The sequence below is a fragment of the Phalacrocorax carbo genome, chromosome 1 (genome assembly GCF_963921805.1).
Source record: "Phalacrocorax carbo chromosome 1, bPhaCar2.1, whole genome shotgun sequence".
NCBI lineage: Eukaryota > Metazoa > Chordata > Aves > Suliformes > Phalacrocoracidae > Phalacrocorax > Phalacrocorax carbo.
Genome location: NC_087513.1, coordinates 128471060 through 128495172, shown reverse-complemented (window position 1 = coordinate 128495172; position 24113 = coordinate 128471060).

Genomic DNA, 24113 nt, shown 5'->3' with positions numbered 1-24113 from the left:
CTAACCATCTGCAACTTCGGTGAAAATTACCTGTGACAATTCTGGAAAAAACAGAAATGAGTGACTGTCACAAATGTAACACAGTCACATGTTTAATTCTGTTCTGAATTTCAGTGACACTTTCCTTTATTTGAATTTATTCCATTTACGTAAGCTCAAAAGATAATGGTTTTCTGGAATAAAACGGTACATGGTTTCCACAAATAGTAAAAAATGTAAGTAAACTGAGTGTTTGTCAGTAGTAGCAGCAGTACTAGTTAAGCTCCACAGAGATTCTGTTATAATTAAAAAGAGATTGTTGGAACTGACCTCCTCACTGCTGGAGCTTCCCTGCTGGCTGCCGCTGTGAGAGTCAGCGCTCCCCTGCCTGCTCAGCTGGTAGAGCCCAAAGACCACGAGCAGGGTTTCGGCACAGGCCCAGAACCACCAGTGCTGGCAGGCGGCGAGGAGCATGCCTGCCGGGGCGAGCCCACGAGGCTCCTGGCTCCTCTGCTCCATCTGCTCCACCTGCTCCTGCAGCCAAGCCATCTCCTGGCTCTGCTGCTCCTCATGCTGCCGCAGGAGGTCTTGCGTGGCCGCGTCGGGCTGGTTGCCCACCCTCAGCGCGTACTGCACGATGCTCAGCACGGTCAGGACGTGGGTGATGCCCACAGCCATGGCCTGGAGGAGGAAGGACAGAAGGGGCTCAGCGGGGCTGGCTGGGAGGGAGATGGCGGCTGGGGCAGCTGGGGCAGGAGGCGCAGGGGCCCGCCCGCCTGGGATGGTGGGAGAGGGGGCGAGGGAGCTCGCGGGCAGCAAGGGGAAGGTTGGTGAGCACTGCGGGGACGGGGGCACATCCCCGCAGCCCCACGGGCACTACCGTGCCTGGCAGACGCGCGCACCTCTGTGCCCAGCCCCGAGGGCTGCCCCTTCCCCTTCCCAAGGCGCTCCCCGCAGCGCCTGCGCCCTCGCCCCAGCCTCCCAAACCCCTCCGGGGCCCGGCCCTTCTGCCCCGGCCCTTGCCCAGCCCGGCCTTCCCCCGGCCTGCCCCACTCACCGCTGATTCGAGCCGTACTGCAGCTGACGGCAGCGGCGCTGACAGCTGCCACCCCTGGTGATGACACCCCTGTGTGACTTGTCCTCTGTGCTGTCACGGGTGCCAGCGTCCCACGGCAACACCCCACCCGGCCGGCCACGGCCAATGCCTCTGGCTCTCCGGCCCCTGCAACGTGCAAAGCACAACCCCACCGGCAGCACAGAGCTCCCAGGGTCCCAAAACCTCCCCAGAAAGAGCAGAGGCATCCGCACAAGGGCGGCCCTGGCTTGCACAGGCAGCTCCACGCCCGACTGAGCCCCGTGCTCGGCCTCCCGGCTCCTCCCCCGGCACCGGCACCGGCAGCAAGGGGCCTTTGGGGAGAAGTTATTTGTCATGCTTTCATACGTGTGCATGTAGCAGCACGTGCGCTCACACCTCTGCTACTCCAACCTGTTTTGGAGAATTGGATACCTGCGCTGCACCCAGAGACTTCTGACTGCCCGGCCTGACATGAAATCACATAGCCAGTTATTGGAAGAGTGATGGAGGCATACCTACCGGTGCTCATATGGCTCATGTCTCCAAGAAGAAGGAAAAGGAAAGGCAAAGTAAGGATAAAAGCAGGTCATTTCCCCCAGGGAGCAACCTGGCTGAGCCCCGTGGTCAGGCTCCCGCTCCCAGCTCCCTTCGCAGCTGCAGCAGCAGAGAGGAGCCCTTGGCAGGGACAGAGCAGAGCAGGTTCTGCTCACACCTCCCTGAGGCCTCCGCTCCTTGTCGCCCCTGCAAGCCGCCTCCCCTCCTTCCCTCTCCTCCCCTCGCACCCCTCCTGCTGGGCCCTGCAAGCCCCAAGAATCAAGGGCAAGGAAAAGCGTGTCCCCTGGGCAAGCAGAGGCTGTCCTGCAGCTCCTGCCTGCAGGTGCCCGCTTTCCCCCTGCAAGGGCAGGCCGGCGGCTGGAGAGACCGTGACAGGGCACCTGGCTCTGCGCCAGACGGAGGGTTTTGTGGTGGCTGGAAGCCGGAGGCTCCCAGGTGCCCACCCAGGTACTCGCTCCTTCCCGCTTCTCCGTCGGACAGGAGGAGAAAAGACGGCAGAACCTTTTTGGCATTATCGAGCCGTATTCAGCGCTGCTGCAGACTCACCTTGAGTCTGTGTGCAGCTGTGGGCGCCACCGTCAAGGAAGGATGTAGAGGTGCTTGAATGCATGCAGAGGAGGACAACAAAGCTGATCCAAGGGCTGGGAGGCGCGTCCTGTGAGCAGCAGCTAAGGACTTTGGGCTTGTCTGCTTTGGAGCAAAGGAGGCTGAGGGGCAACTCCATTGCTCCCCACCGCTTCCTGAGGAGGGGAAGTGGAGCGGTGGTGCTGATCTCTTCTCCCTGGTGCCCAGGGACAGGACACGAGGGAATGTTCCGTTCTGTTCTATCAGTCCGGTCACGTACCAGTGACCAAAAGAGACTGGACTTGGGGGAAATGGGTTTAATCTGTTGCCGGTTTAAAAATTAGGGAGGTGAGGAACAGAGGCAAAAGCGAAAGCACCTCTCCCTCCAGCACCCCTTTTTCCCCAGGCTCAGCTTCACTCCTCCGCTCCTGATTCCTCTCCCCGCGCCCCGCAGGGGCGCAGAGGGACGGAGAACGGGGGCTGTGCTCAGGCCGTACCAGCTCCTCTCTGCTGCTCCGTCCTCCTCACACTTTCCCCCTGCTCCAGCGTGCGGTCCCTCCAAAGGGCTGCATCCTCCACAATAAACGTGCTGCCGCATGGGCTCCGCGCAGGCCGTGCTTTCTTTAGGAAATACCCACGTGCTCCAATGCGGCGTCCTGCGTGGCTGGCAGTGTGGATACCTGCTGTGGCGTGGCCCTCTCCAAGGGCTGCTCCTCTTGGCTCCTGCCCACGGCCTGCAGGGGAATCTCTGCTCCGGTGGCGGGAGCGCCTCCGCCCTTCCTCGTCCTCCTCTCACCTTGCTGTCCGCAGGGCTCTTCCTCACACTTCACGCCTCGCTCCTCGCTCTGCCGGGAAGCTGCCAAAACCTGGGCACCTGCGCCAAATACACAGGGTACCTCTGGTAGCAAGAGTTACCTCCTCCGCTGCCTGACAGGCGCAGGCAATACTCCTGCTTTGGAGGAGGAGTGCAGGATGTAAAGCAGTACGTCTGTGCACACGAGCCGTCTCCCAGCAGCCATCAAACTGCGCCCAGAGGTGCAGCAGCCTCCAGCTGCGGGTGAAGTTCTGCTGGTCAGAAAGAGAGTAACTCGCTGGCCTCCGTAAGCCTGTGGGTGTTTGCTTTGCGCGAGCACCCTCCGCAGAGAAACAGCTCGAGGAGAAGCAGCAAGACCCCGGGATGGAAGTGCCGATTTCAGCAGCGTCTTCTGAAGCAAGCCTGCAAGTCCCGAGGGGTTGCGGGAAGGGCTATCCGGAAGGCCAGAAGAAGAGACAGGAGAAAAGGAGGCGCAAAAGACCTGACCTGTGCATAAACAGAACCGCTGCTAGTGTAAATGTGAGCACAGAGCCCGTCTCTCTGTTCCAGAGGAGAGGCGGACCCGAGGGGTAGGAAGCGCTGGCTGGTAGCAAAGACAAAGAGGTTCTTCTCTTGGCTGAAGAAGAGCTCTTCAGGAGCGGCTGCAGCTGGCCTTCCTGCAAGAAGGGAGTGCGAAAGTTCCCGAGTACACCTTGCAGGAACATCTGCAGCGAAAGGAAGAGGGCAAAGGGTGCGGGAGCCACCTGCAAGGGGTCTCCATCTGCAGACCCGAGGAAGCCTGTATCCCTCAGGGGAGGGTGGACGTCCCCTCTGCCACGTAAGCTTTCCAGAGCAGGGCTGGGGCCTCCCGATGTGCCCGATGCCACTTAACAGGACTCTTCTTGTGTCGCTGGCTGGCAGCGGCATGCTCTCGGCCAGAAGAAGAGCAAAGACGACCACCGTGCCCTAAGCTGTCCCGAAAAAAGCCGCTTCCCCTCTGGGTGCCACAGGTGACTCCATCTCCGTGCTTCTTCCCTGGCCACCTCAGGGCACCGGGGAAGTTAGTTCTCCCTTGAAAGCGTCTCTCAGAGGCCCTTGCCAGCCTTAGCTCCCATCTCCCAAGGCAGATTCCCAGATTTAGGCTTTCCTAGGTTTCTCATGTCCAGTGGGAGTTTGGCAGTTGCTCTCTGACCTCCAAGGCAATTCCAGCATGTACGTCCCAGGAGAAAAGGAAGCTGAGGCAACAGTGTGGCCGTGGTACTTTCCCACAGTCGTAGCCCTTCTCGTTCAGGGCAAAGGCTATTGACAGGGGTGGAAACGGCCAAAGGTCCTAAGGAGGTGTGAAGGATGAGGATGGGCGCATAGGGTGGCCGGAGGCTACTTGAGGCGTGCCGTCCCACCAGGGAGAGGGGAAACGGAGCTCTGACAGAGCTCTGCAGTGTTTCACGACCTGCACAGCCATGGCAGGGGAAGGGAGCGTGTGCCTAGAGACGGCACTTTGCTCCCGCAGAGCCGCAGCCCTGAGCAGCAAGAAGGGCTCGAGGAGGAGAAGCGGGGCAGTGGGAGCCCCAGGGAGCCAAGGAGGAGGAGGCTTTCCCCTCCCAGCGCCGCCCGGCAGAGCCCTGGCAGGCGGGCGAGATCACACGCTGCCAGCTCCCAGGGAGAAGCGCTGCCAGCTCCCGGGACGTGCCAGTGCCGGCCTCTGGCACCCAGCTTTGCCCCCTGACGGAGGAGCCAGGGCAGGCGAGAACCTGAGCTACAGAGGGGGTGAAAAGAGGGCCCCCCCGAACCCGCTTCCCCACAAAACACTCGCCCGATTCGTCGGCAGCTGAGCGCGGAAGCATCTCAGAGGGGCCCACGGTCCCCGACAAAGCCTTACCCAGACATGCACAGGCAAAGCGTTCAAACCAGCTCCTTTATTGGCGTCTTTGTGGTGGCTCTCACGGCAGGCACAGGAGGGGGTCAGCACCGTCCCTTGGCAATGGGGCGACTGAGGAAGTAACACCCAGGCTGCCCTCAGCAAGAGCTGCGACCCGCAGGCCGGTTCCCCGCATCGAGGCAGGGGCGGCTGCCCAGGTCGTGCAGGAACCAGCAGCCCCGGCTTCTCTTCAGCTCATCCTCAAGGTGTAGGAGGAATCAAAGCTGCTCCGTCTTGCACGTGCACGCCAGCTCGACGCAGATGCAGGAGTGCCTCCCCAGCAGCTCCCCCACGGTGCCCAGCTCCGGTGGAGGCAGTGCCCGACAGGTGCTCTCAGGGGCACGAGCAGCAGGCGGTCAATGATGTTGTCCTGGTGGGCGCTCAGGCCTGTGTAGGCGCTGCCCGCTGCCGTGGCTGGACGCAGCCCCGTCAGAAAGCTCTTCTGGAAAAGGGCTTGGCAAACACAGCGGAGGCCCGCCCCTTATCCCTAGGCTTCTTGGGACCCAAAGCGCCATAGGGGCCTGCTTTCTCCTCACAGGCATCCTCCTCCCTCTGCTCCTCCTCACTGCTGGAGCTTCCCTGCTGGCTGCCGCTGTGAGAGTCAGCGCTCCCCTGCCTGCTCAGCCGGTAGAGCCCAAAGACCACGAGCAGGGTTTCGGCACAGGCCCAGAACCACCAGTGCTGGCAGGCGGCGAGGAGCATGCCTGCCGGGGCGAGCCCGCGAGGCTCCTGGCTCCTCTGCTCCATCTGCTCCACCTGCTCCTGCAGCCAAGCCATCTCCTGACTCTGCTGCTCCTCGTGCTGCCGCAGGAGGTCTTGCGTGGCCGCGTCGGGCTGGTTGCCCACCCTCAGCGCGTACTGCACGATGCTCAGCACGGTCAGGACGTGGGTGATGCCCACAGCCATGGCCTGGAGGAGGAAGGACAGAAGGGGCTCAGCGGGGCTGGCTGGGAGGGAGATGGCGGCTGGGGCAGCTGGGGCAGGAGGCGCAGGGGCCCGCCCGCCTGGGATGGTGGGAGAGGGGGCGAGGGAGCTCGCGGGCAGCAAGGGGAAGGTTGGTGAGCACTGCGGGGACGGGGGCACATCCCCGCAGCCCCACGGGCACTGCCGTGCCTGGCAGACGCGCGCACCTCTGTGCCCAGCCCCGAGGGCTGCCCCTTCCCCTTCCCAAGGCGCTCCCCGCAGCGCCTGCGCCCTCGCCCCAGCCTCCCAAACCCCTCCGGGGCCTGGCCCTTCTGCCCCGGCCCTTGCCCAGCCCGGCCTTCCCCCGGCCTGCCCCACTCACCGCTGATTCGAGCCGTACTGCAGCTGACGGCAGCGGCGCTGACAGCTGCCACCCCTGGTGATGACACCCCTGTGTGACTTGTCCTCTGTGCTGTCACGGGTGCCAGCGTCCCACGGCAACACCCCACCCGGCCGGCCACGGCCAATGCCTCTGGCTCTCCGGCCCCTGCAACGTGCAAAGCACAACCCCACCGGCAGCACAGAGCTCCCAGGGTCCCAAAACCTCCCCAGAAAGAGCAGAGGCATCCGCACAAGGGCGGCCCTGGCTTGCACAGGCAGCTCCACGCCCGACTGAGCCCCGTGCTCGGCCTCCCGGCTCCTCCCCCGGCACCGGCACCGGCAGCAAGGGGCCTTTGGGGAGAAGTTATTTGTCATGCTTTCATACGTGTGCATGTAGCAGCACGTGCGCTCACACCTCTGCTACTCCAACCTGTTTTGGAGAATTGGATACCTGCGCTGCACCCAGAGACTTCTGACTGCCCGGCCTGACATGAAATCACATAGCCAGTTATTGGAAGAGTGATGGAGGCATACCTACCGGTGCTCATATGGCTCATGTCTCCAAGAAGAAGGAAAAGGAAAGGCAAAGTAAGGATAAAAGCAGGTCATTTCCCCCAGGGAGCAACCTGGCTGAGCCCCGTGGTCAGGCTCCCACTCCCAGCTCCCTTCGCAGCTGCAGCAGCAGAGAGGAGCCCTTGGCAGGGACAGAGCAGAGCAGGTTCTGCTCACACCTCCCTGAGGCCTCCGCTCCTTGTCGCCCCTGCAAGCCGCCTCCCCTCCTTCCCTCTCCTCCCCTCGCACCCCTCCTGCTGGGCCCTGCAAGCCCCAAGAATCAAGGGCAAGGAAAAGCGTGTCCCCTGGGCAAGCAGAGGCTGTCCTGCAGCTCCTGCCTGCAGGTGCCCGCTTTCCCCCTGCAAGGGCAGGCCGGCGGCTGGAGAGACCGTGACAGGGCACCTGGCTCTGCGCCAGACGGAGGGTTTTGTGGTGGCTGGAAGCCGGAGGCTCCCAGGTGCCCACCCAGGTACTCGCTCCTTCCCGCTTCTCCGTCGGACAGGAGGAGAAAAGACGGCAGAACCTTTTTGGCATTATCGAGCCGTATTCAGCGCTGCTGCAGACTCACCTTGAGTCTGTGTGCAGCTGTGGGCGCCACCGTCAAAGAAGGATGTAGAGGTGCTTGAATGCATGCAGAGGAGGACAACAAAGCTGATCCAAGGGCTGGGAGGCGCGTCCTGTGAGCAGCAGCTAAGGACTTTGGGCTTGTCTGCTTTGGAGCAAAGGAGGCTGAGGGGCAACTCCATTGCTCCCCACCGCTTCCTGAGGAGGGGAAGTGGAGCGGTGGTGCTGATCTCTTCTCCCTGGTGCCCAGGGACAGGACACGAGGGAATGTTCCGTTCTGTTCTATCGGTCCGGTCACGTACCAGTGACCGAAAGAGACTGGACTTGGGGGAAATGGGTTTAATCTGTTGCCGGTTTAAAAATTAGGGAGGTGAGGAACAGAGGCAAAAGCGAAAGCACCTCTCCCTCCAGCACCCCTTTTTCCCCAGGCTCAGCTTCACTCCTCCGCTCCTGATTCCTCTCCCCGCGCCCCGCAGGGGCGCAGAGGGACGGAGAACGGGGGCTGTGCTCAGGCCGTACCAGCTCCTCTCTGCTGCTCCGTCCTCCTCACACTTTCCCCCTGCTCCAGCGTGCGGTCCCTCCAAAGGGCTGCATCCTCCACAATAAACGTGCTGCCGCATGGGCTCCGCGCAGGCCGTGCTTTCTTTAGGAAATACCCACGTGCTCCAATGCGGCGTCCTGCGTGGCTGGCAGTGTGGATACCTGCTGTGGCGTGGCCCTCTCCAAGGGCTGCTCCTCTTGGCTCCTGCCCACGGCCTGCAGGGGAATCTCTGCTCCGGTGGCGGGAGCGCCTCCGCCCTTCCTCGTCCTCCTCTCACCTTGCTGTCCGCAGGGCTCTTCCTCACACTTCACGCCTCGCTCCTCGCTCTGCCGGGAAGCTGCCAAAACCTGGGCACCTGCGCCAAATACACAGGGTACCTCTGGTAGCAAGAGTTACCTCCTCCGCTGCCTGACAGGCGCAGGCAATACTCCTGCTTTGGAGGAGGAGTGCAGGATGCAAAGCAGTACGTCTGTGCACACGAGCCGTCTCCCAGCAGCCATCAAACTGCGCCCAGAGGTGCAGCAGCCTCCAGCTGCGGGTGAAGTTCTGCTGGTCAGAAAGAGAGTAACTCGCTGGCCTCCGTAAGCCTGTGGGGGTTTGCTTTGCGCGAGCACCCTCCGCAGAGAAACAGCTTGAGGAGAAGCAGCAAGACCCCGGGATGGAAGTGCCGATTTCAGCAGCGTCTTCTGAAGCAAGCCTGCAAGTCCCGAGGGGTTGCGGGAAGGGCTATCCGGAAGGCCAGAAGAAGAGACAGGAGAAAAGGAGGCGCAAAAGACCTGACCTGTGCATAAACAGAACCGCTGCTAGTGTAAATCTGAGCACAGAGCCCGTCTCTCTGTTCCAGAGGAGAGGCGGACCCGAGGGGTAGGAAGCGCTGGCTGGTAGCAAAGACAAAGAGGTTCTTCTCTTGGCTGAAGAAGAGCTCTTCAGGAGCGGCTGCAGCTGGCCTTCCTGCAAGAAGGGAGTGCGAAAGTTCCCGAGTACACCTTGCAGGAACATCTGCAGCGAAAGGAAGAGGGCAAAGGGTGCGGGAGCCACCTGCAAGGGGTCTCCATCTGCAGACCCGAGGAAGCCTGTATCCCTCAGGGGAGGGTGGACGTCCCCTCTGCCACGTAAGCTTTCCAGAGCAGGGCTGGGGCCTCCCGATGTGCCCAATGCCACTTAACAGGACTCTTCTTGTGTCGCTGGCTGGCAGCGGCATGCTCTCGGCCAGAAGAAGAGCAAAGACGACCACCGTGCCCTAAGCTGTCCCGAAAAAAGCCGCTTCCCCTCTGGGTGCCACAGGTGACTCCATCTCCGTGCTTCTTCCCTGGCCACCTCAGGGCACCGGGGAAGTTAGTTCTCCCTTGAAAGCGTCTCTCAGAGGCCCTTGCCAGCCTTAGCTCCCATCTCCCAAGGCAGATTCCCAGATTTAGGCTTTCCTAGGTTTCTCATGTCCAGTGGGAGTTTGGCAGTTGCTCTCTGACCTCCAAGGCAATTCCAGCATGTACGTCCCAGGAGAAAAGGAAGCTGAGGCAACAGTGTGGCCGTGGTACTTTCCCACAGTCGTAGCCCTTCTCGTTCAGGGCAAAGGCTATTGACAGGGGTGGAAACGGCCAAAGGTCCTAAGGAGGTGTGAAGGATGAGGATGGGCGCATAGGGTGGCCGGAGGCTACTTGAGGCGTGCCGTACCACCAGGGAGAGGGGAAACGGAGCTCTGACAGAGCTCTGCAGTGTTTCACGACCTGCACAGCCATGGCAGGGGAAGGGAGCGTGTGCCTAGAGACGGCACTTTGCTCCCGCAGAGCCGCAGCCCTGAGCAGCAAGAAGGGCTCGAGGAGGAGAAGCGGGGCAGTGGGAGCCCCAGGGAGCCAAGGAGGAGGAGGCTTTCCCCTCCCAGCGCCGCCCGGCAGAGCCCTGGCAGGCGGGCGAGATCACACGCTGCCAGCTCCCAGGGAGAAGCGCTGCCAGCTCCCGGGACGTGCCAGTGCCGGCCTCTGGCACCCAGCTTTGCCCCCTGACGGAGGAGCCAGGGCAGGCGAGAACCTGAGCTACAGAGGGGGTGAAAAGAGGGCCCCCCCGAACCCGCTTCCCCACAAAACACTCGCCCGATTCGTCGGCAGCTGAGCGCGGAAGCATCTCAGAGGGGCCCACGGTCCCCGACAAAGCCTTACCCAGACATGCACAGGCAAAGCGTTCAAACCAGCTCCTTTATTGGCGTCTTTGTGGTGGCTCTCACGGCAGGCACAGGAGGGGGTCAGCACCGTCCCTTGGCAATGGGGCGACTGAGGAAGTAACACCCAGGCTGCCCTCAGCAAGAGCTGCGACCCGCAGGCCGGTTCCCCGCATCGAGGCAGGGGCGGCTGCCCAGGTCGTGCAGGAACCAGCAGCCCCGGCTTCTCTTCAGCTCATCCTCAAGGTGTAGGAGGAATCAAAGCTGCTCCGTCTTGCACGTGCACGCCAGCTCGACGCAGATGCAGGAGTGCCTCCCCAGCAGCTCCCCCACGGTGCCCAGCTCCGGTGGAGGCAGTGCCCGACAGGTGCTCTCAGGGGCACGAGCAGCAGGCGGTCAATGATGTTGTCCTGGTGGGCGCTCAGGCCTGTGTAGGCGCTGCCCGCTGCCGTGGCTGGACGCAGCCCCGTCAGAAAGCTCTTCTGGAAAAGGGCTTGGCAAACACAGCGGAGGCCCGCCCCTTATCCCTAGGCTTCTTGGGACCCAAAGCGCCATAGGGGCCTGCTTTCTCCTCACAGGCATCCTCCTCCCTCTGCTCCTCCTCACTGCTGGAGCTTCCCTGCTGGCTGCCGCTGTGAGAGTCAGCGCTCCCCTGCCTGCTCAGCCGGTAGAGCCCAAAGACCACGAGCAGGGTTTCGGCACAGGCCCAGAACCACCAGTGCTGGCAGGCGGCGAGGAGCATGCCTGCCGGGGCGAGCCCGCGAGGCTCCTGGCTCCTCTGCTCCATCTGCTCCACCTGCTCCTGCAGCCAAGCCATCTCCTGACTCTGCTGCTCCTCGTGCTGCCGCAGGAGGTCTTGCGTGGCCGCGTCGGGCTGGTTGCCCACCCTCAGCGCGTACTGCACGATGCTCAGCACGGTCAGGACGTGGGTGATGCCCACAGCCATGGCCTGGAGGAGGAAGGACAGAAGGGGCTCAGCGGGGCTGGCTGAGAGGGAGATGGCGGCTGGGGCAGGAGGCGCAGGGGCCCGCCCGCCTGGGATGGTGGGAGAGGGGGTGAGGGAGCTCGCGGGCAGCAAGGGGAAGGTTGGTGAGCACTGCGGGGACGGGGGCACATCCCCGCAGCCCCACGGGCACTGCCGTGCCTGGCAGACGCGCGCACCTCTGTGCCCAGCCCCGAGGGCTGCCCCTTCCCCTTCCCAAGGCGCTCCCCGCAGCGCCTGCGCCCTCGCCCCAGCCTCCCAAACCCCTCCGGGGCCCGGCCCTTCTACCCCGGCCCTTGCCCAGCCCGGCCTTCCCCCGGCCTGCCCCACTCACCGCTGATTCGAGCCGTACTGCAGCTGACGGCAGCGGCGCTGACAGCTGCCACCCCTGGTGATGACACCCCTGTGTGACTTGTCCTCTGTGCTGTCACGGGTGCCAGCGTCCCACGGCAACACCCCACCCGGCCGGCCACGGCCAATGCCTCTGGCTCTCCGGCCCCTGCAACGTGCAAAGCACAACCCCACCGGCAGCACAGAGCTCCCAGGGTCCCAAAACCTCCCCAGAAAGAGCAGAGGCATCCGCACAAGGGCGGCCCTGGCTTGCACAGGCAGCTCCACGCCCGACTGAGCCCCGTGCTCGGCCTCCCGGCTCCTCCCCCGGCACCGGCACCGGCAGCAAGGGGCCTTTGGGGAGAAGTTATTTGTCATGCTTTCATACGTGTGCATGTAGCAGCACGTGCGCTCACACCTCTGCTACTCCAACCTGTTTTGGAGAATTGGATACCTGCGCTGCACCCAGAGACTTCTGACTGCCCGGCCTGACATGAAATCACATAGCCAGTTATTGGAAGAGTGATGGAGGCATACCTACCGGTGCTCATATGGCTCATGTCTCCAAGAAGAAGGAAAAGGAAAGGCAAAGTAAGGATAAAAGCAGGTCATTTCCCCCAGGGAGCAACCTGGCTGAGCCCCGTGGTCAGGCTCCCGCTCCCAGCTCCCTTCGCAGCTGCAGCAGCAGAGAGGAGCCCTTGGCAGGGACAGAGCAGAGCAGGTTCTGCTCACACCTCCCTGAGGCCTCCGCTCCTTGTCGCCCCTGCAAGCCGCCTCCCCTCCTTCCCTCTCCTCCCCTCGCACCCCTCCTGCTGGGCCCTGCAAGCCCCAAGAATCAAGGGCAAGGAAAAGCGTGTCCCCTGGGCAAGCAGAGGCTGTCCTGCAGCTCCGGCCTGCAGGTGCCCGCTTTCCCCCTGCAAGGGCAGGCCGGCGGCTGGAGAGACCGTGACAGGGCACCTGGCTCTGCGCCAGACGGAGGGTTTTGTGGTGGCTGGAAGCCGGAGGCTCCCAGGTGCCCACCCAGGTACTCGCTCCTTCCCGCTTCTCCGTCGGACAGGAGGAGAAAAGACGGCAGAACCTTTTTGGCATTATCGAGCCGTATTCAGCGCTGCTGCAGACTCACCTTGAGTCTGTGTGCAGCTGTGGGCGCCACCGTCAAAGAAGGATGTAGAGGTGCTTGAATGCATGCAGAGGAGGACAACAAAGCTGATCCAAGGGCTGGGAGGCGCGTCCTGTGAGCAGCAGCTAAGGACTTTGGGCTTGTCTGCTTTGGAGCAAAGGAGGCTGAGGGGCAACTCCATTGCTCCCCACCGCTTCCTGAGGAGGGGAAGTGGAGCGGTGGTGCTGATCTCTTCTCCCTGGTGCCCAGGGACAGGACACGAGGGAATGTTCCGTTCTGTTCTATCGGTCCGGTCACGTACCAGTGACCAAAAGAGACTGGACTTGGGGGAAATGGGTTTAATCTGTTGCCGGTTTAAAAATTAGGGAGGTGAGGAACAGAGGCAAAAGCGAAAGCACCTCTCCCTCCAGCACCCCTTTTTCCCCAGGCTCAGCTTCACTCCTCCGCTCCTGATTCCTCTCCCCGCGCCCCGCAGGGGCGCAGAGGGACGGAGAACGGGGGCTGTGCTCAGGCCGTACCAGCTCCTCTCTGCTGCTCCGTCCTCCTCACACTTTCCCCCTGCTCCAGCGTGCGGTCCCTCCAAAGGGCTGCATCCTCCACAATAAACGTGCTGCCGCATGGGCTCCGCGCAGGCCGTGCTTTCTTTAGGAAATACCCACGTGCTCCAATGCGGCGTCCTGCGTGGCTGGCAGTGTGGATACCTGCTGTGGCGTGGCCCTCTCCAAGGGCTGCTCCTCTTGGCTCCTGCCCACGGCCTGCAGGGGAATCTCTGCTCCGGTGGCGGGAGCGCCTCCGCCCTTCCTCGTCCTCCTCTCACCTTGCTGTCCGCAGGGCTCTTCCTCACACTTCACGCCTCGCTCCTCGCTCTGCCGGGAAGCTGCCAAAACCTGGGCACCTGCGCCAAATACACAGGGTACCTCTGGTAGCAAGAGTTACCTCCTCCGCTGCCTGACAGGCGCAGGCAATACTCCTGCTTTGGAGGAGGAGTGCAGGATGTAAAGCAGTACGTCTGTGCACACGAGCCGTCTCCCAGCAGCCATCAAACTGCACCCAGAGGTGCAGCAGCCTCCAGCTGCGGGTGAAGTTCTGCTGGTCAGAAAGAGAGTAACTCGCTGGCCTCCGTAAGCCTGTGGGGGTTTGCTTTGCGCGAGCACCCTCCGCAGAGAAACAGCTTGAGGAGAAGCAGCAAGACCCCGGGATGGAAGTGCCGATTTCAGCAGCGTCTTCTGAAGCAAGCCTGCAAGTCCCGAGGGGTTGCGGGAAGGGCTATCCGGAAGGCCAGAAGAAGAGACAGGAGAAAAGGAGGCGCAAAAGACCTGACCTGTGCATAAACAGAACCGCTGCTAGTGTAAATGTGAGCACAGAGCCCGTCTCTCTGTTCCAGAGGAGAGGCGGACCCGAGGGGTAGGAAGCGCTGGCTGGTAGCAAAGACAAAGAGGTTCTTCTCTTGGCTGAAGAAGAGCTCTTCAGGAGCGGCTGCAGCTGGCCTTCCTGCAAGCAGGGAGTGCGAAAGTTCCCGAGTACACCTTGCAGGAACATCTGCAGCGAAAGGAAGAGGGCAAAGGGTGCGGGAGCCACCTGCAAGGGGTCTCCATCTGCAGACCCGAGGAAGCCTGTATCCCTCAGGGGAGGGTGGACGTCCCCTCTGCCACGTAAGCTTTCCAGAGCAGGGCTGGGGCCTCCCGATGTGCCCGATGCCACTTAACAGGACTCTTCTTGTGTCGCTGGCTGGCAGCGGCATGCTCTCGGCCAGAAGAAGAGCAAAGACGACCACCGTGCCCTAAGCTGTCCCGAAAAAAGCCGCTTCCCCTCTGGGTGCCACAGGTGACTCCATCTCCGTGCTTCTTCCCTGGCCACCTCAGGGCACCGGGGAAGTTAGTTCTCCCTTGAAAGCGTCTCTCAGAGGCCCTTGCCAGCCTTAGCTCCCATCTCCCAAGGCAGATTCCCAGATTTAGGCTTTCCTAGGTTTCTCATGTCCAGTGGGAGTTTGGCAGTTGCTCTCTGACCTCCAAGGCAATTCCAGCATGTACGTCCCAGGAGAAAAGGAAGCTGAGGCAACAGTGTGGCCGTGGTACTTTCCCACAGTCGTAGCCCTTCTCGTTCAGGGCAAAGGCTATTGACAGGGGTGGAAACGGCCAAAGGTCCTAAGGAGGTGTGAAGGATGAGGATGGGCGCATAGGGTGGCCGGAGGCTACTTGAGGCGTGCCGTCCCACCAGGGAGAGGGGAAACGGAGCTCTGACAGAGCTCTGCAGTGTTTCACGACCTGCACAGCCATGGCAGGGGAAGGGAGCGTGTGCCTAGAGACGGCACTTTGCTCCCGCAGAGCCGCAGCCCTGAGCAGCAAGAAGGGCTCGAGGAGGAGAAGCGGGGCAGTGGGAGCCCCAGGGAGCCAAGGAGGAGGAGGCTTTCCCCTCCCAGCGCCGCCCGGCAGAGCCCTGGCAGGCGGGCGAGATCACACGCTGCCAGCTCCCAGGGAGAAGCGCTGCCAGCTCCCGGGACGTGCCAGTGCCGGCCTCTGGCACCCAGCTTTGCCCCCTGACGGAGGAGCCAGGGCAGGCGAGAACCTGAGCTACAGAGGGGGTGAAAAGAGGGCCCCCCCGAACCCGCTTCCCCACAAAACACTCGCCCGATTCGTCGGCAGCTGAGCGCGGAAGCATCTCAGAGGGGCCCACGGTCCCCGACAAAGCCTTACCCAGACATGCACAGGCAAAGCGTTCAAACCAGCTCCTTTATTGGCGTCTTTGTGGTGGCTCTCACGGCAGGCACAGGAGGGGGTCAGCACCGTCCCTTGGCAATGGGGCGACTGAGGAAGTAACACCCAGGCTGCCCTCAGCAAGAGCTGCGACCCGCAGGCCGGTTCCCCGCATCGAGGCAGGGGCGGCTGCCCAGGTCGTGCAGGAACCAGCAGCCCCGGCTTCTCTTCAGCTCATCCTCAAGGTGTAGGAGGAATCAAAGCTGCTCCGTCTTGCACGTGCACGCCAGCTCGACGCAGATGCAGGAGTGCCTCCCCAGCAGCTCCCCCACGGTGCCCAGCTCCGGTGGAGGCAGTGCCCGACAGGTGCTCTCAGGGGCACGAGCAGCAGGCGGTCAATGATGTTGTCCTGGTGGGCGCTCAGGCCTGTGTAGGCGCTGCCCGCTGCCGTGGCTGGACGCAGCCCCGTCAGAAAGCTCTTCTGGAAAAGGGCTTGGCAAACACAGCGGAGGCCCGCCCCTTATCCCTAGGCTTCTTGGGACCCAAAGCGCCATAGGGGCCTGCTTTCTCCTCACAGGCATCCTCCTCCCTCTGCTCCTCCTCACTGCTGGAGCTTCCCTGCTGGCTGCCGCTGTGAGAGTCAGCGCTCCCCTGCCTGCTCAGCCGGTAGAGCCCAAAGACCACGAGCAGGGTTTCGGCACAGGCCCAGAACCACCAGTGCTGGCAGGCGGCGAGGAGCATGCCTGCCGGGGCGAGCCCGCGAGGCTCCTGGCTCCTCTGCTCCATCTGCTCCACCTGCTCCTGCAGCCAAGCCATCTCCTGACTCTGCTGCTCCTCGTGCTGCCGCAGGAGGTCTTGCGTGGCCGCGTCGGGCTGGTTGCCCACCCTCAGCGCGTACTGCACGATGCTCAGCACGGTCAGGACGTGGGTGATGCCCACAGCCATGGCCTGGAGGAGGAAGGACAGAAGGGGCTCAGCGGGGCTGGCTGGGAGGGAGATGGCGGCTGGGGCAGCTGGGGCAGGAGGCGCAGGGGCCCGCCCGCCTGGGATGGTGGGAGAGGGGGCGAGGGAGCTCGCGGGCAGCAAGGGGAAGGTTGGTGAGCACTGCGGGGACGGGGGCACATCCCCGCAGCCCCACGGGCACTGCCGTGCCTGGCAGACGCGCGCACCTCTGTGCCCAGCCCCGAGGGCTGCCCCTTCCCCTTCCCAAGGCGCTCCCCGCAGCGCCTGCGCCCTCGCCCCAGCCTCCCAAACCCCTCCGGGGCCTGGCCCTTCTGCCCCGGCCCTTGCCCAGCCCGGCCTTCCCCCGGCCTGCCCCACTCACCGCTGATTCGAGCCGTACTGCAGCTGACGGCAGCGGCGCTGACAGCTGCCACCCCTGGTGATGACACCCCTGTGTGACTTGTCCTCTGTGCTGTCACGGGTGCCAGCGTCCCACGGCAACACCCCACCCGGCCGGCCACGGCCAATGCCTCTGGCTCTCCGGCCCCTGCAACGTGCAAAGCACAACCCCACCGGCAGCACAGAGCTCCCAGGGTCCCAAAACCTCCCCAGAAAGAGCAGAGGCATCCGCACAAGGGCGGCCCTGGCTTGCACAGGCAGCTCCACGCCCGACTGAGCCCCGTGCTCGGCCTCCCGGCTCCTCCCCCGGCACCGGCACCGGCAGCAAGGGGCCTTTGGGGAGAAGTTATTTGTCATGCTTTCATACGTGTGCATGTAGCAGCACGTGCGCTCACACCTCTGCTACTCCAACCTGTTTTGGAGAATTGGATACCTGCGCTGCACCCAGAGACTTCTGACTGCCCGGCCTGACATGAAATCACATAGCCAGTTATTGGAAGAGTGATGGAGGCATACCTACCGGTGCTCATATGGCTCATGTCTCCAAGAAGAAGGAAAAGGAAAGGCAAAGTAAGGATAAAAGCAGGTCATTTCCCCCAGGGAGCAACCTGGCTGAGCCCCGTGGTCAGGCTCCCGCTCCCAGCTCCCTTCGCAGCTGCAGCAGCAGAGAGGAGCCCTTGGCAGGGACAGAGCAGAGCAGGTTCTGCTCACACCTCCCTGAGGCCTCCGCTCCTTGTCGCCCCTGCAAGCCGCTTCCCCTCCTTCCCTCTCCTCCCCTCGCACCCCTCCTGCTGGGCCCTGCAAGCCCCAAGAATCAAGGGCAAGGAAAAGCGTGTCCCCTGGGCAAGCAGAGGCTGTCCTGCAGCTCCTGCCTGCAGGTGCCCGCTTTCCCCCTGCAAGGGCAGGCCGGCGGCTGGAGAGACCATGACAGGGCACCTGGCTCTGCACCAGACGGAGGGTTTTGTGGTGGCTGGAAGCCGGAGGCTCCCAGGTGCCCACCCAGGTACTCGCTCCTTCCCGCTTCTCCGTCGGACAGGAGGAGAAAAGACGGCAGAACCTTTTTGGCATTATCGAGCCGTATTCAGCGCTGCTGCAGACTCACCTTGAGTCTGTGTGCAGCTGTGGGCGCCACCGTCAAAGAAGGATGTAGAGGTGCTTGAATGCATGCAGAGGAGGACAACAAAGCTGATCCAAGGGCTGGGAGGCGCGTCCTGTGAGCAGCAGCTAAGGACTTTGGGCTTGTCTGCTTTGGAGCAAAGGAGGCTGAGGGGCAACTCCATTGCTCCCCACCGCTTCCTGAGGAGGGGAAGTGGAGCGGTGGTGCTGATCTCTTCTCCCTGGTGCCCAGGGACAGGACACGAGGGAATGTTCCGTTCTGTTCTATCGGTCCGGTCACGTACCAGTGACCGAAAGAGACTGGACTTGGGGGAAATGGGTTTAATCTGTTGCCGGTTTAAAAACCAGGGAGGTGAGGAACAGAGGCAAAAGCGAAAGCACCTCTCCCTCCAGCACCCTTTTTTCCCAGGCTCAGCTTCACTCCTCCGCTCCTGATTCCTCTCCCCGCGCCCCGCAGGGGCGCAGAGGGACGGAGAACAGGGGCTGTGCTCAGGCCGTACCAGCTCCTCTCTGCTGCTCCGTCCTCCTCACACTTTCCCCCTGCTCCAGCGTGCGGTCCCTCCAAAGGGCTGCATCCTCCACAATAAACGTGCTGCCGCATGGGCTCCGCGCAGGCCGTGCTTTCTTTAGGAAATACCCACGTGCTCCAGTGCGGCGTCCTGCGTGGCTGGCAGTGTGGATACCTGCTGTGGCGTGGCCCTCTCCAAGGGCTGCTCCTCTTGGCTCCTGCCCACGGCCTGCAGGGGAATCTCTGCTCCGGTGGCGGGAGCGCCTCCGCCCTTCCTCGTCCTCCTCTCACCTTGCTGTCCGCAGGGCTCTTCCTCACACTTCACGCCTCGCTCCTCGCTCTGCCGGGAAGCTGCCAAAACCTGGGCACCTGCGCCAAATACACAGGGTACCTCTGGTAGCAAGAGTTACCTCCTCCGCTGCCTGACAGGCGCAGGCAATACTCCTGCTTTGGAGGAGGAGTGCAGGATGCAAAGCAGTACGTCTGTGCACACGAGCCGTCTCCCAGCAGCCATCAAACTGCGCCCAGAGGTGCAGCAGCCTCCAGCTGCGGGTGAAGATCTGCTGGTCAGAAAGAGAGTAACTCGCTGGCCTCCGTAAGCCTGTGGGGGTTTGCTTTGCGCGAGCACCCTCCGCAGAGAAACAGCTCGAGGAGAAGCAGCAAGACCCCGGGATGGAAGTGCTGATTTCAGCAGCGTCCTCTGAAGCAAGCCTGCAAGTCCCGAGGGGGTGCGGGAAGGGCTATCCGGAAGGCCAGAAGAAGAGACAGGAGAAAAGGAGGCGCAAAAGACCTGACCTGTGCATAAACAGAACCGCTGCTAGTGTAAATCTGAGCACAGAGCCCGTCTCTCTGTTCCAGAGGAGAGGCGGACCCGAGGGGTAGGAAGCGCTGGCTAGTAGCAAAGACAAAGAGGTTCTTCTCTTGGCTGAAGAAGAGCTCTTCAGGAGCGGCTGCAGCTGGCCTTCCTGCAAGAAGGGAGTGCGAAAGTTCCCGAGTACACCTTGCAGGAACATCTGCAGCGAAAGGAAGAGGGCAAAGGGTGCGGCAGCCACCTGCAAGGGGTCTCCATCTGCAGACCCGAGGAAGCCTGTATCCCTCAGGGGAGGGTGGACGTCCCCTCTGCCACGTAAGCTTTCCAGAGCAGGGCTGGGGCCTCCCGATGTGCCCGATGCCACTTAACAGGACTCTTCTTGTGTCGCTGGCTGGCAGCGGCATGCTCTCGGCCAGAAGAAGAGCAAAGACGACCACCGTGCCCTAAGCTGTCCCGAAAAAAGCCGCTTCCCCTCTGGGTGCCACAGGTGACTCCATCTCCGTGCTTCTTCCCTGGCCACCTCAGGGCACCGGGGAAGTTAGTTCTCCCTTGAAAGCGTCTCTCAGAGGCCCTTGCCAGCCTTAGCTCCCATCTCCCAAGGCAGATTCCCAGATTTAGGCTTTCCTAGGTTTCTCATGTCCAGTGGGAGTTTGGCAGTTGCTCTCTGACCTCCAAGGCAATTCCAGCATGTACGTCCCAGGAGAAAAGGAAGCTGAGGCAACAGTGTGGCCGTGGTACTTTCCCACAGTCGTAGCCCTTCTCGTTCAGGGCAAAGGCTATTGACAGGGGTGGAAACGGCCAAAGGTCCTAAGGAGGTGTGAAGGATGAGGATGGGCGCATAGGGTGGCCGGAGGCTACTTGAGGCGTGCCGTCCCACCAGGGAGAGGGGAAACGGAGCTCTGACAGAGCTCTGCAGTGTTTCACGACCTGCACAGCCATGGCAGGGGAAGGGAGCGTGTGCCTAGAGACGGCACTTTGCTCCCGCAGAGCCGCAGCCCTGAGCAGCAAGAAGGGCTCGAGGAGGAGAAGCGGGGCAGTGGGAGCCCCAGGGAGCCAAGGAGGAGGAGGCTTTCCCCTCCCAGCGCCGCCCGGCAGAGCCCTGGCAGGCGGGCGAGATCACACGCTGCCAGCTCCCAGGGAGAAGCGCTGCCAGCTCCCGGGACGTGCCAGTGCCGGCCTCTGGCACCCAGCTTTGCCCCCTGACGGAGGAGCCAGGGCAGGCGAGAACCTGAGCTACAGAGGGGGTGAAAAGAGGGCCCCCCCGAACCCGCTTCCCCACAAAACACTCGCCCGATTCGTCGGCAGCTGAGCGCGGAAGCATCTCAGAGGGGCCCACGGTCCCCGACAAAGCCTTACCCAGACATGCACAGGCAAAGCGTTCAAACCAGCTCCTTTATTGGCGTCTTTGTGGTGGCTCTCACGGCAGGCACAGGAGGGGGTCAGCACCGTCCCTTGGCAATGGGGCGACTGAGGAAGTAACACCCAGGCTGCCCTCAGCAAGAGCTGCGACCCGCAGGCCGGTTCCCCGCATCGAGGCAGGGGTGGCTGCCCAGGTCGTGCAGGAACCAGCAGCCCCGGCTTCTCTTCAGCTCATCCTCAAGGTGTAGGAGGAATCAAAGCTGCTCCATCTTGCACGTGCACGCCAGCTCGACGCAGATGCAGGAGTGCCTCCCCAGCAGCTCCCCCACGGTGCCCAGCTCCGGTGGAGGCAGTGCCCGACGGGTGCTCTCAGGGGCACGAGCAGCAGGCGGTCAATGATGTTGTCCTGGTGGGCGCTCAGGCCTGTGTAGGCGCTGCCCGCTGCCGTGGCTGGACGCAGCCCCGTCAGAAAGCTCTTCTGGAAAAGGGCTTGGCAAACACAGCGGAGGCCCGCCCCTTATCCCTAGGCTTCTTGGGACCCAAAGCGCCATAGGGGCCTGCTTCCTCCTCACAGGCATCCTCCTCCCTCTGCTCCTCCTCACTGCTGGAGCTTCCCTGCTGGCTGCCGCTGTGAGAGTCAGCGCTCCCCTGCCTGCTCAGCCGGTAGAGCCCAAAGACCACGAGCAGGGTTTCGGCACAGGCCCAGAACCACCAGTGCTGGCAGGCGGCGAGGAGCATGACTGCCGGGGCGAGCCCACGAGGCTCCTGGCTCCTCTGCTCCATCTGCTCCACCTGCTCCTGCAGCCAAGCCATCTCCTGACTCTGCTGCTCCTCGTGCTGCCGCAGGAGGTCTTGCGTGGCCGCGTCGGGCTGGTTGCCCACCCTCAGCGCGTACTGCACGATGCTCAGCACGGTCAGGACGTGGGTGATGCCCACAGCCATGGCCTGGAGGAGGAAGGACAGAAGGGGCTCAGCGGGGCTGGCTGGGAGGGAGATGGCGGCTGGGGCAGCTGGGGCAGGAGGCGCAGGGGCCCGCCCGCCTGGGATGGTGGGAGAGGGGGCGAGGGAGCTCGGGGGCAGCAAGGGGAAGGTTGGTGAGCACTGCGGGGATGGGGGCACATCCCCGCAGCCCCACGGGCACTGCCGTGCCTGGCAGATGTGCGCACCTCTGTGCCCAGCCCCGAGGGCTGCCCCTTCCCCTTCCCAAGGCGCTCCCCGCAGCGCCTGCGCCCTCGCCCCAGCCTCCCAAACCCCTCCGGGGCCCGGCCCTTCTGCCCCGGCCCTTGCCCAGCCCAGCCTTCCCCCGGCCTGCCCCACTCACCGCTGATTCGAGCCGTACTGCAGCTGACGGCAGCGGCGCTGACAGCTGCCACCCCTGGTGATGACACCCCTGTGTGACTTGTCCTCTGTGCTGTCACGGGTGCCAGCGTCCCACGGCAACACCCCACCCGGCCGGCCACGGCCAATGCCTCTGGCTCTCCGGCCCCTGCAACGTGCAAAGCACAACCCCACCGGCAGCACAGAGCTCCCAGGGTCCCAAAACCTCCCCAGAAAGAGCAGAGGCATCCGCACAAGGGCAGCCCTGGCTTGCACAGGCAGCTCCACGCCCGACTGAGCCCCGTGCTCGGCCTCCCGGCTCCTCCCCCGGCACCGGCACCGGCAGCAAGGGGCCTTTGGGGAGAAGTTATTTGTCATGCTTTCATACGTGTGCATGTAGCAGCACGTGCGCTCACACCTCTGCTACTCCAACCTGTTTTGGAGAATTGGATACCTGCGCTGCACCCAGAGACTTCTGACTGCCCGGCCTGACATGAAATCACATAGCCAGTTATTGGAAGAGTGATGGAGGCATACCTACCGGTGCTCATATGGCTCATGTCTCCAAGAAGAAGGAAAAGGAAAGGCAAAGTAAGGATAAAAGCAGGTCATTTCCCCCAGGGAGCAACCTGGCTGAGCCCCGTGGTCAGGCTCCCGCTCCCAGCTCCCTTCGCAGCTGCAGCAGCAGAGAGGAGCCCTTGGCAGGGACAGAGCAGAGCAGGTTCTGCTCACACCTCCCTGAGGCCTCCGCTCCTTGTCGCCCCTGCAAGCCGCCTCCCCTCCTTCCCTCTCCTCCCCTCGCACCCCTCCTGCTGGGCCCTGCAAGCCCCAAGAATCAAGGGCAAGGAAAAGCGTGTCCCCTGGGCAAGCAGAGGCTGTCCTGCAGCTCCGGCCTGCAGGTGCCCGCTTTCCCCCTGCAAGGGCAGGCCGGCGGCTGGAGAGACCATGACAGGGCACCTGGCTCTGCGCCAGACAGAGGGTTTTGTGGTGGCTGGAAGCCGGAGGCTCCCAGGTGCCCACCCAGGTACTCGCTCCTTCCCGCTTCTCCGTCGGACAGGAGGAGAAAAGACGGCAGAACCTTTTTGGCATTATCGAGCCGTATTCAGCGCTGCTGCAGACTCACCTTGAGTCTGTGTGCAGCTGTGGGCGCCACCGTCAAAGAAGGATGTAGAGGTGCTTGAATGCATGCAGAGGAGGACAACAAAGCTGATCCAAGGGCTGGGAGGCGCGTCCTGTGAGCAGCAGCTAAGGACTTTGGGCTTGTCTGCTTTGGAGCAAAGGAGGCTGAGGGGCAACTCCATTGCTCCCCACCGCTTCCTGAGGAGGGGAAGTGGAGCGGTGGTGCTGATCTCTTCTCCCTGGTGCCCAGGGACAGGACACGAGGGAATGTTCCGTTCTGTTCTATCGGTCCGGTCACGTACCAGTGACCAAAAGAGACTGGACTTGGGGGAAATGGGTTTAATCTGTTGCCGGTTTAAAAATTAGGGAGGTGAGGAACAGAGGCAAAAGCGAAAGCACCTCTCCCTCCAGCACCCCTTTTTCCCCAGGCTCAGCTTCACTCCTCCGCTCCTGATTCCTCTCCCCGCGCCCCGCAGGGGCGCAGAGGGACGGAGAACGGGGGCTGTGCTCAGGCCGTACCAGCTCCTCTCTGCTGCTCCGTCCTCCTCACACTTTCCCCCTGCTCCAGCGTGCGGTCCCTCCAAAGGGCTGCATCCTCCACAATAAACGTGCTGCCGCATGGGCTCCGCGCAGGCCGTGCTTTCTTTAGGAAATACGCACGTGCTCCAATGCGGCGTCCTGCGTGGCTGGCAGTGTGGATACCTGCTGTGGCGTGGCCCTCTCCAAGGGCTGCTCCTCTTGGCTCCTGCCCACGGCCTGCAGGGGAATCTCTGCTCCGGTGGCGGGAGCGCCTCCGCCCTTCCTCGTCCTCCTCTCACCTTGCTGTCCGCAGGGCTCTTCCTCACACTTCACGCCTCGCTCCTCGCTCTGCCGGGAAGCTGCCAAAACCTGGGCACCTGCGCCAAATACACAGGGTACCTCTGGTAGCAAGAGTTACCTCCTCCGCTGCCTGACAGGCGCAGGCAATACTCCTGCTTTGGAGGAGGAGTGCAGGATGTAAAGCAGTACGTCTGTGCACACGAGCCGTCTCCCAGCAGCCATCAAACTGCACCCAGAGGTGCAGCAGCCTCCAGCTGCGGGTGAAGTTCTGCTGGTCAGAAAGAGAGTAACTCGCTGGCCTCCGTAAGCCTGTGGGGGTTTGCTTTGCGCGAGCACCCTCCGCAGAGAAACAGCTTGAGGAGAAGCAGCAAGACCCCGGGATGGAAGTGCCGATTTCAGCAGCGTCTTCTGAAGCAAGCCTGCAAGTCCCGAGGGGTTGCGGGAAGGGCTATCCGGAAGGCCAGAAGAAGAGACAGGAGAAAAGGAGGCGCAAAAGACCTGACCTGTGCATAAACAGAACCGCTGCTAGTGTAAATGTGAGCACAGAGCCCGTCTCTCTGTTCCAGAGGAGAGGCGGACCCGAGGGGTAGGAAGCGCTGGCTGGTAGCAAAGACAAAGAGG